Here is an 11,053-nt window from a genome sequence, read left to right as displayed (position 1 = left end):
ATTTTTTAAAGCTAAAAACTATTATCATCTTCTGCATTTAGAGTTCTCATTTCACTTTACAATTATTGCTTTATTCTGGAATCTGGCTTATTTTCTTCATTCTCTTTTACCTTTAGTGAATGCAGTTTGTGAGGTTTTAACTGATGTAACAAACCTCACCATTCAATTTCTTTTATTTCTCTTGCTCAGCAACACCTGCTTCTTTTTATGAAATTTTAGTTTTCAGAAAGACAGGAGATTGACAGGCTTGGAAGCAGAAGTCCCATTAGTATGTTTACAGGATTCGAGCAAGATGAAGCAGTAAAAGATTTTATCAAGGCATCCCAGCTTCCTTGGAAAGGCCACTGATGAGGTATTTAGCCCAAGTTCCCTCCTCTAAGTCTTTCCAGGATGTTGCTAGTGGGGAAGGGGTTTTGTTTTTTAAATGGATCATTGCCTACTGAACTTAGATAAATTGGCAATTTCTGCCGTAGGAACACAGAAGTTCTCTCTTAGGCCAGAAAACATCTATCAATTGCCTGGTTACAACTCCTGCATTCCTTTTTAAATCCACAGTACCTCTTCACCCTCTTCAACAACAAAGAGCTTCACAGTATGTTTCAGTGAAACTTTTGTGAGGTGAAGAAATGCTTCCATTACCATTTAACAGACAAGTAAATCAGGTAAAAGAGATTGAAAATGCAACTTCATATAGTATTCAAGCATTAGAGTTTATCCAGCTAAACACCTTTCTTTGATGATCTGGGTTTAAATGAGATGCTCAAGTGCACACAAACCAGCTACCAAACAGAGCAAAGGATTTAAGCCAACTCTGCCCACCATTATGTCAAGTCCTAAATTACTAAAGCTTTTTCATTTTAGTATTTCATGTAGGTTCAAGTCACTGAGATAAATGTTGTGCCCTGATGTGAAGAAGGAAACATCATTAGAAACAATGTCAAAAATAATTTTCTAAAATCACGGTTTTGTTTGAATTAGAGAAGTTTAAAATATTTGGTCAACTGCATAAAAGTAGTCACAGTTTATGACATTTTCATTACCACAGTTTCCCTCATAATAAAATAATTGTTGTCTGTGGTGGCCAGTGAGCCAGTGGTACAAGGGACAAAGACAGTCCGCTGGTGGAACAGCCCCTAGTACCAAAAGAACCTCCCCAGGCTAGGGTGACCAGAAAGATTTCGCCCACGATGCATTGTTCTACCATGCTAATATACCCCAGTTCTGCTTCCCTGGTTGGCCCGTTGGCCTCCCTGCCCCTTTGTACCTTATATGTCCCTGCCCTAGAAGGTTCTCCATTCCCTGTTCCCCCATTGGCCTTTGCCCCTCGCCACTCCCTCAGAGCTTTCCCATTGGTTCCCATTCCCTGGTCCCACCTGTGTACCACCCCCATGCCCTCAGATCATTGGTCCCTGATGCTCAATCAGCTCCCGTACTTAAACCTGGCGTCTCCATTGTTCTTTGTCTTCGTCCCTGGAACCCTTTATGAGCGTGACTGCAATAAACCTCTCCTGTGGAACTCTATGTGGAGACCCTTCCTGCCTCTTTGCTGTCGACCCATATACTGGAGCTATCCATGTGTGTGTGCATGTACGTGTGTTTGAGTGTGTGGTGGTCCTGCCGAGCAGCTTCGCTTTTTGAAAGGTTGTGGCACCTCGCGCTCTGGCACCGACAAGCCGCAATGGACGGTTGTTACAGTGGGGATTCTGTAACACGATGTATCAAACAAGGAGTCCCGTGGAAAAGAAGTATATATGGACCGATTCTTGATAGATGTTTCAGAGATGTTTGTTTCCCCAGCCGCATGGCTGAAGATCTGCTGAGGAACTCTTCAGTCATGGGACCCAAGGGTCCTTGCCCACGCAGAGGAACACAAAACAACCAATGGGGAATGAGGCTGACCAGGGGCCAGGGAAATCCCGTGTCTCCCGCCCCAGGGCCCCTCTCCCAGGGCTACATGGCGGGGGAATGTCATGACCCTGACAGATGGTTCACAACAGTTTTTACCTTGAAAGATGTAGCATTCAAGATGATCTTAACACTAGCTTCTTGATACTCCGTGTCCAGTGGCTTAACATGGAGACTGGTATTTAAAAATTGTTAAAGAAACCTGCAGTCCATTCACAAAGAGGATTTGGTCATATCCACCTAACATTATGTTTTCAAAGCACAGCTCACTCAGATACAAAGAAATTCTCAGCTTTTCTGGTGACTGGATCATTCTATCAATATTTTGGTCATTTAAGAATTACATAAATGATGTGAACATGGTGGTCATGGATGAAACAATGGAAAGTACACTTTGTATGACAAAAAATATGAAAAAATAGTAATGCTTTTCTACATGAATTACATCCTGTTGTCCCTTCAGATGCAGAATTGTATGGGTAAATCTCTTCTGAATTATAACCTTTGTATTTAAAACTTGTTCAATTCCTCAATCGCTAATCAATTTTGTTAAGAACAACACAAAACAACTTTTTTGTTAGGAACCCACAGGCCTTGGCTAAATTAAATGAGAGGTAGCCACCCAGCTCAGCTGCTACTAATTAACAGACGATCTTTTAATTTTGGAAGATAAGTCTTCTTGCTGATGTGCTGTGCATGACATGAACAGTACAAGTTCTGGGAGTAGCATCGATGTATGAAATGTTTCTTTCTTAGCTAATGATAAAAAAGTCTTTTGATTGTTTTACCTGTTCTAGTATTTAAATTATGTGAAAGCTGAAAATTTCATAGGGTACACTTGTAACGGAAGAGATGAAATTGAGTCCAGCTGTCCACATCTTCATTGTCCCATTGATGCGTTTTTCCTAAAGGCTCCTAATCATCATCCTTTCACTGTGAATATCAGTAACTCTGGAGCACAAAGCACAGTGTGTAGCTTTCTGACGTGCTATGGGAGCTAAGTATCTATAAGCACTCTTGCTATTTCTGAGTCAAAATTCAAGATAGAAGATACTGTGGATTAAATATTGACTGGTCCTCATAGTGCTTTTATTTTTTTTGGCTTCTTCTAAGTCAACTATCCAACTAAAAAATGACAAGTTTTAAAATCATGTAGTACAATTTCTGATTAGATTCACTTCAACTAAAATTCACTGTTCACTATATAGAAATTTAAATTTGAACTGAATATCTGCATTTCCTTTACAGTCAGTGGAAAGCAGCATATTTATTCACAATTCATTTGCTCTATTTTAAATTTCTGTTTGAGAATGTTTAAATTGGATGTTTTGTTGTACACATTTGCTGAGATTAATCCTCTGCTTTACATATTAAAAAATCTGATCAGTTCCACACAAAGATATGGTCGGGAGGGAGGGTTGTGCAGGAGCTGGATAGAGAGTTCCAGGGTGTGACTTTAGAGACATTAGAGTGATCACAAGCTGGTCATAGCACCTGTCCATGACAAGAACTTCATTAGCAAGCAAAAATTCTTTGGCACTTTTTAAAGCCATTGTCCTTCATAGCTGCATCTGCCTAGGGACATCCCTTTCCTACAGATCTTTGTTTTGAGTTAACTGACAAGAAGAAATTCAAATCTTTAGCAAAATATGTACAACAGTCTTTCATCAGTTTATGTGCCTTTGAATCTTCAGTGATTTGTAAAAGACAATTTAAAGTAATGCATGCAAATTTAGGGAAACACACTTTTTATTAATTTTTTTCTTGCTGCCATTAACATACCAGTAACGGCTGATTATTGCCACACTTAAAACAAGATTTGTCAGTGATACTACTTCAACACTGGCAAATGCATAGCTTCTAATGCACTAAATGACACTTGAATATTTATTGGCATTATAGAACCATCTGCTTTCAGCTTTCCCAGACTAAAACATAATTTCAGCTCACTGGAATGCTCTCATTTTGCCTACACAAGAAAATCCATGCAAGCCAACTAACAAAGATAAGAGAAACAAAGCTGAATTCAAAGAAAAAAACCAGCTGTTTTTTTTTTTTTTCATTTGGCATTAAGAACCACTTTCAGCTACAGACTCCTTGTGCTGGGGTACTGAGGTCAGAGGAAGAATACTGCTATGAGTTTGAGGAAGGAGTAGTAGAGGCGACTGAAGCTTCAGCTTAATTCCCTTCCAATAAAAAACCTTCAGGGTTTTTTTGTTGAACCATCCTCACTGATGCCCCTAATTACTGGCAGAGGGCTCCTCTGATTTTGAGTCATCCCTGTAAAGCTCTTTGTTGACATATTTTTTTGTTTTGTTCCATAGCTGCTCAGCATAAATATACAGCAAAGGACCAAGAATTGCACAGTTAGGATCCAGGCTCTCAGACAAGTGCCCTGAACTCTGGGATAGAATCTTGCTCTTTTTATTTTTTCTCCTTCACCTTCATGACTTGCACGCTTTTCTGCAAGGTAGTGCAGACTCAAAGGAAAAGTATAGTGAAAGATGCTATAGTGAAAGACCCTATAGTTCTAACATTGACCTACAAAATAGAAGTTAGGGCTCAATCTCTCACTGGATGAATTAATTCCCCAGGTGACGACAGCCTGCAAATTTGTTCTGGGTGAGCTCTCGAACAGCCAGACTAGGTCAAAAAAAGGTAGATAAGACCATCAATACCTGTTGTCATAGAAAAAATGCGTAAAACTAATTTAATTACTATTCCCAGAACAGACCTTTATTCTTTGGCTCCCGAGTGAATGGCAGCATTTCATTTAACAGTGTTATTCAGAGGGGAGAGAAATCTCTGACAGACTCTGCATTCAAAGGTAATGGTATGCAAAGGTAATAGCAATATTTCTGTACAGCATTCTAGCTTTCTAAATCACCTGTGGAAAGCATACTTCTCACCATCAACAGGACAAAAAGCTTACCAGTTTCAGTCAGTATAGATTGCCCTGTCAAATTGACTGTTGACTGTCTTAACCTGAATCTCACCCTAGAAGTAAAAGCTTACAGACTATCCATATGAATTCAAACAAGACTAAAATTACACTATCCAAATACCAGGAAGAACAAACAGAGATCTAACTAGAATACTCATTAAGTAGCTTTTCTGTTGGAGTTCTCTACATCAGGGCCCCGCGCACTCAAGGGTTTGACTGCCTAGGCTCAGGGTCAGGCTCACTGGTGCAGCCAGGCAGCCTGGAATCAGACACGTGTAGATAGAGTTGTGTGAGAAAATGCTCTGAAAAGCAAGGTCCCGTGCCCCTCAGCAGGAGCTGCACTTAAACTCCACCCCTTGCTTTGCTCTTGCTGTCATGGCCATGCCTGGCTGTGCACCTTTCTGACCCGGACTGGACCTCAGATCACTCCTTGGTTTCCTGGCTTGATGTCCTGGCCTTGCCACTGTGGATGAGTCCAAAGATCTCAGGATGAGCCTGGATACTGTTACCAGATCCACTCTGCTTTTCTTGCTCAGGTACAGTGGAACTGTACCTTCAGTGTGACCTTGAGGCTCCTGCTCTTTCTGCCTCAACAGGGCTCCTGTCCCCCCTGCTCATCTCCCTTACAGAGCATCTATGGCACATGGACAGTTCATGTGCCATCGCTTCACTCTCTGTCAGTAAAAGCACAAGTCAGGTCATACTGTTAAAACTGCTGACACTCAGCAACGACTTTCTGCAATGCACTGCGCCCATGGCTAATGACTGAGCTCAGGAAAAGTCCTTAGCTAGTGTGGAGCACATTACCACTCTGCTCAGCACAATGAACCATAACAAAATTGTTCCCTTTAATCTTCTTCTATTACCACCTGAAGACTTCAGTCCAGTTTTCAACCATTTGTGTTTGGAAAATAAAGGTATCTCAGCAACAACACTCTCATCTCCCTGCGACACAGTAAGAACTTTTTTTCCTTGGAATAGAACAGATGCCCAAACATTGAATTGAAGCTCTGATTCAGAGAGGAAATTTAAACAGTTATAACCTCAGGCATGTCTGCTGTCCCTAAAAGTCAGCTGAACTACTGACATGGTTGAAGGTTATGCATAAAATTGAGCACCTTTTTAATCGTGAACAAAATAGAAAAGATAAAGTATTCATGCTTGAGTTTGCTCAGCTGTGGAATGAGCTGCCTGAAGAGATTTGACAATCTAAAATCTGACAGCTTTTAGAGTGCTCCACTACCTCCTTTTTTAAGTTTCTGTTATAGCGCTTGAATGGCAACAGGAGCATAAATTGTCAGAGGCAAAGAAAGGGAGAAAAACCTGTTAAATAGACTCAGCTGTTAAATAGCTATTACAGTAATAGCAATTGAAAAATAGAAAACTGATAAATAATAATAGGAAAGAAAAAGTTTCTATTTGCTGCTGCTGCTTTCCACTGTTAATACTTTGAAGAAACAGCCAGATTCAGCCTGCATTTTATGAAGTCCCTATAGAACGTATTGGTACACAACATCCTGCTAAGATGCTGTTTGTAAGACGAGTGAATGGCAAGGGTGGAGTGATTAAAAATAAGACATTCATCTCCTAATTTCAAGCCTTTTTTAATAATTAAAATGTTTTGTATCAAAGCAGGAAGTCAGTTTCCCATTCAATTTACATATTAGCCTGTAGATAACCAAGGAAAATAATTACACCGTATCATTCAGGTAAATTTGTGTTTAGGTTAGTACTTAGCATAAGACTCTTATTACAGTAAATCTGCATTAGCAATTTCATTATTACCACAAACAATACAGGAAAAGAGAACAGCACAAAATTAGTTACAGAACCACTAAGAAATAAAACACTTTAATGCCTTATGGACACAAAAGCATGTGAATAGCAAGCTGTGCTATGTTGAACTCTTCCAATCAGCTGTCAAAGCCTTAGTAACCTGCAACTAATTCCAAATTATTAAGTTTCTGCCCCTACTTCTCTCAAAATGACAGCTGCTGTTGATTCCCTTACTGGAACATCAAAATGCCGCACAGCACGACTACAGAGATTTGTCAAGTGTTTCAGAGAGGGAACTTCAGACAACCTCTATATCACATCGTTTCCCTCATACTCAGGCCTGCGGTTCATTCACTCACGGTGCTGAGCTGTGACCTCTCTTCTGGTTCTGATCCTGCCAGATCAGAGAACAGCATTTCCCTCACTGTGAGCGAGAAATCTGGCAGGTTTGTCAGTGTGCCTAGGAACTATGGAACAAAGGTAAGAGAACTAACAGTAAACCACAAACAGACTTTGGAAGACAGTGGTCTGTTTGAAGTAGCAGAATTTTCTGTACACCAGAAAACTTAAGAGAAAAACACTACAAAAATCATAGTCATAGAAAGGCTTGGGTTGGAAGGGACCTTAAAGATGACCTAATTCCAAACCCTCACCCATGAGCAGGGACACCTTCCACTAGATCAGATTGCTCAAGGGCCCATCCAACTTGGCCTTGAACACTTCCAGGAATGGGGCATCCACAGCTTCTCTGAACAACCTGTTCCAGTGCCTCACTGTCCTCTGAGTAAAGAACTCCTTCCTAACATCTAATCTAAATCTCTCTTCTTTTAGTTTAAGACCATTTTCCCTTTTCCTTTTACTATGTCCATATGAAAAGCTGTTATCCCTCCTTCTTATTAGCTCCCTTTAAGTACTTGAAGGCTACAATGAGATGTCACCAAAGCCTTCTCTTCTCTAGGCTGAACAACCCCAGCTATCTCAGTCTGTCTTCATAAGGGAGGGGTTCCAGCCCTTGGATCATCTTTGTGGCCCTGCTTTGGGGCCTCTAGGCAGGACCACATCTTTCTTGTGCTGAGGACCCTAGAGATGGATGCAGCACTGCACCTGGGGTTTCACAAGGGCAGAGTAGAGGCAGAGTCTTCACCTCCCAAATCTTATATGCCACACAAAAAGAAGGGCTTTAAAGAGTTAAGCATCTTGGCTGTTTCACTCTTTTGACTACAGTCCTCTCATTTTATTAAAGTCCAGTTAGAAGTTCCATAGCTTGCTGTTCCAACAACAGAGAGCAAATTATTCACCTGCTTATCTCAGTCACCTGTGGTAGTGAATCTGCAGGCTGAAGGAAAATTGTGCAGAGCCTATTCAAGATACAGTGGAGAGAAAAACAGCTCAAGGAAGATTGTAAATCTTGTGCTAGAAGAACAGTGTGGATCGTAGACTCTCTTTAAACATCAGGTAAGAAGAGCGAACCTGAAAATATACTCTTTGTTTTTAAGAGGCAGAGCTCCACACAGGTGGAACAATGAGAAAAATCTACAGCTATTGCTTGGAGGCAGCTTGAGGATAAATTGGCAAGTAGCCATGTCTGTTTTATCCACAGAGCTGAAACAGAATTGTCTCTAACTGACAGTTTATTTTTTAGGAGTTAGAGGATAGTGGGACTAAAGGTAATAACACAAACCAGAAAAGACTTAATAGACACATTGATACGGAAAAAAGTAGAACTGGTCAAACAGGGCCATAAAACTGAGAAAACTAAAAATTAAATAATTTTATGTCTACCAAATGTGTAAATCATGGTCACCAACAGGAAAACATTTGCACATATTAGCAAAGATTTCTTTACAGTACACAATTATTATTCACAATAGCTTGGTATTAGAGAACCAACATGTTTTAGTGAATATAGTTTCATCATCAACACATAGGAAACCCACAGTGGAGAAAGGTCCACAGTTCAGCCAAATCTATGCAAAACCAGAAAACTTCAAGCTAAATAGACTGATGTGAAATGCTTTTAAGATAATAAAGAGGTTGTTAAGAAACTGTATGAAATAGGAAACAGATTCTGGCCATGGTGGAGAGCAATATCCTAAAATATCTTCTACCACTGCTTAAAAATTTGCACAAGTGAAAGCTGAGAAACAGGCCTCTTGGATTAAGCAAATCAGTAACAGAAATCTGGAATGATCTGATGCATATAAAACTAAAGAAAAATCTGATAAAAAATATCAAAGAAATTTGAGACTATTAGTAACAGGTGTAGAGATAACATACTTTCTAACCCTTTTTTGACTCAGAAATGAAAAATTTTGAGGAATTCTTTTAGAAAAAGGTGGTATGGAATTAGAACTTGCTGTGTAAAAGTGAAATCTCTAGAAAGAAATATGTCTTCCAGTAAAACAGGTCACTAGGATCCAGAAAGTGAAGCAGAAACTGAGATTTCCACATTGCCACTAATAGCAACAGTAAAAGGATTGGAGGCACAATCCCAGTTCAGCTGTAATTACTACAGATACTTAAAAACTTACTAAAATTTATTTGCTGGGGGGGGGGGGGGGGTGAGAGGGAGTAGTAGTAATGTGAACAAGCTCCATCTTTGTAAAATAAAAGGTAATAGAAGATCAAGGATCAGGAACAAAGTGAAATAGAGATGTGATTGCCCAAATACAAAGAAGTTAGCTATATGGATTCTTCTGTTTTAGGTTGCTTTAGTGAGAAGAAAGCTTTCCTACTCAAATTCATATATAAGTATCCCTTCTTGAAAAGAATCAAATGTCACAATGCATAGTATGCATACTCTGCAAATTACGCCAGAAATTTGGGGACAGTAATGAATACAAGACCTCAAACAACACAGATTTGGGAAACCATCCATATTTCTTTAAAGTGACTGTATCACCAGGCTCTGTACTTCAGCAACCTACCTTATGTCTGTATTATAGGCACAATATTTCATCACAATACAACTTCCACACTGGAAAAGCAGAACTCTTCATATGTAAGTATAAAAAACAGGACTGTGAGACTCAGTTTTGGGGTGATCCTAAACAAAGGATTAACAAAGATCTTGCTCCTTTCACCTGCACCTTTTCAAGGGAGGTGTCCTCCACAAGTCTGTCTTTCTAGCAGACTTCATTGTCTTTTTGTGGGTTTTTAGTGGGTTTATATAAACTCTGACTCATTTCCTACAGATTCCCTGTATTTCAGTCAGTTCTAAGGCATTCTGTAGCTCTGTTTCTGGATGTCACTCCTTTTCCACAGCAAGGTATCTGTCAGTTTCTAGCAGTGTGGTGGTTCACTGTTTTTGTACTTCTCCTGTTTCTCACCCATATTTCCCAGCTTAGTTTGTCTAGTAACTTAGGAAGGCACAGTTTCCTGCTCCCTCCATATGGCTTTTCCTGGCCCTGGGTACAGCAGCCCGGGCAGCCAAACCATCAGCTTTCTTCCCTATGGAATGCAAAATACAGTATGGAATACCTCCAGTGATACAGTTTGAATTTTATCAGTTAAATTAAGTCTGGTGCTTGTGTGTTCAGATTCTGCTTAGTTGTTTTCCACTGCACATTTACACAGTCGCCTGTGAAATCAAATCATGAGATTCAGCCACTCACTACAGTTTGCCAAAGGCAGGAGAGTGTCATGAAGCCAACAGGCTGCTGAAAGTGTCATTAGCAATGATTAGAAAGGACAACCTCTGCCAAAGGACTTTCTCTGTCATAATACATTGTTCAGCACACGCATGTTCATCCTGCAGGAGCACAGTTCCAGCATCAGTTACAGTGAAAAACTAAGCAGAATCTGAACACATACATCAGACAAGTAAAACTGGTGCAATGAAAACTATATCACTGGAGGTACCCCAAGAATTCACCTGGGATAGCAATGTAATCCAGATTCACCAGGATAAATGGATTAGTTTCTTTGTAGACACTAATTTTAACATAATTGTATTGTGTTTTGGAACAGTTACACCCTGGTCTAAGCGGTCTTGGTATCTCAGAGGCCATTCTTTGAACACAAGGTTCAGAGCTTCCCCATCTTCCCAGTTTAGTGATGACATCTGACATTTTAGGCCACTACATGACCTCTCTCTCACTCCAAGACCCATGTGAGATGGTGTCAGGAAGATGTTAGAAAACTGTGCCTCACTGAGGCATTGCAGTGATTTCAGAGATCAACATACAAGATGAAGCAGACAGGACCTTAGATTATGGAGAAATGTTCTGGTCTAAGTTTTACCTCCTGTTTGTCAGCAAAATGACCTGTGAATAGGTACACTGGACTCTAGAGAGTCTGTATCGCTCAAGACTAAGTACAGAAATGACTGTAGCCAAATAAAATGTCTCTATCTACACTACCTATTTACCTAAGAAATCTACTATTCTGAGTTGCCGAAATTCTGGAACTCTTTTGGTGGTATATCTT

The sequence above is a fragment of the Corvus hawaiiensis genome, chromosome 3 (assembly GCF_020740725.1).
Source record: "Corvus hawaiiensis isolate bCorHaw1 chromosome 3, bCorHaw1.pri.cur, whole genome shotgun sequence".
Classification (NCBI taxonomy): Eukaryota; Metazoa; Chordata; class Aves; order Passeriformes; family Corvidae; genus Corvus; species Corvus hawaiiensis.
Note: the sequence above shows the minus strand (reverse complement) of the source record.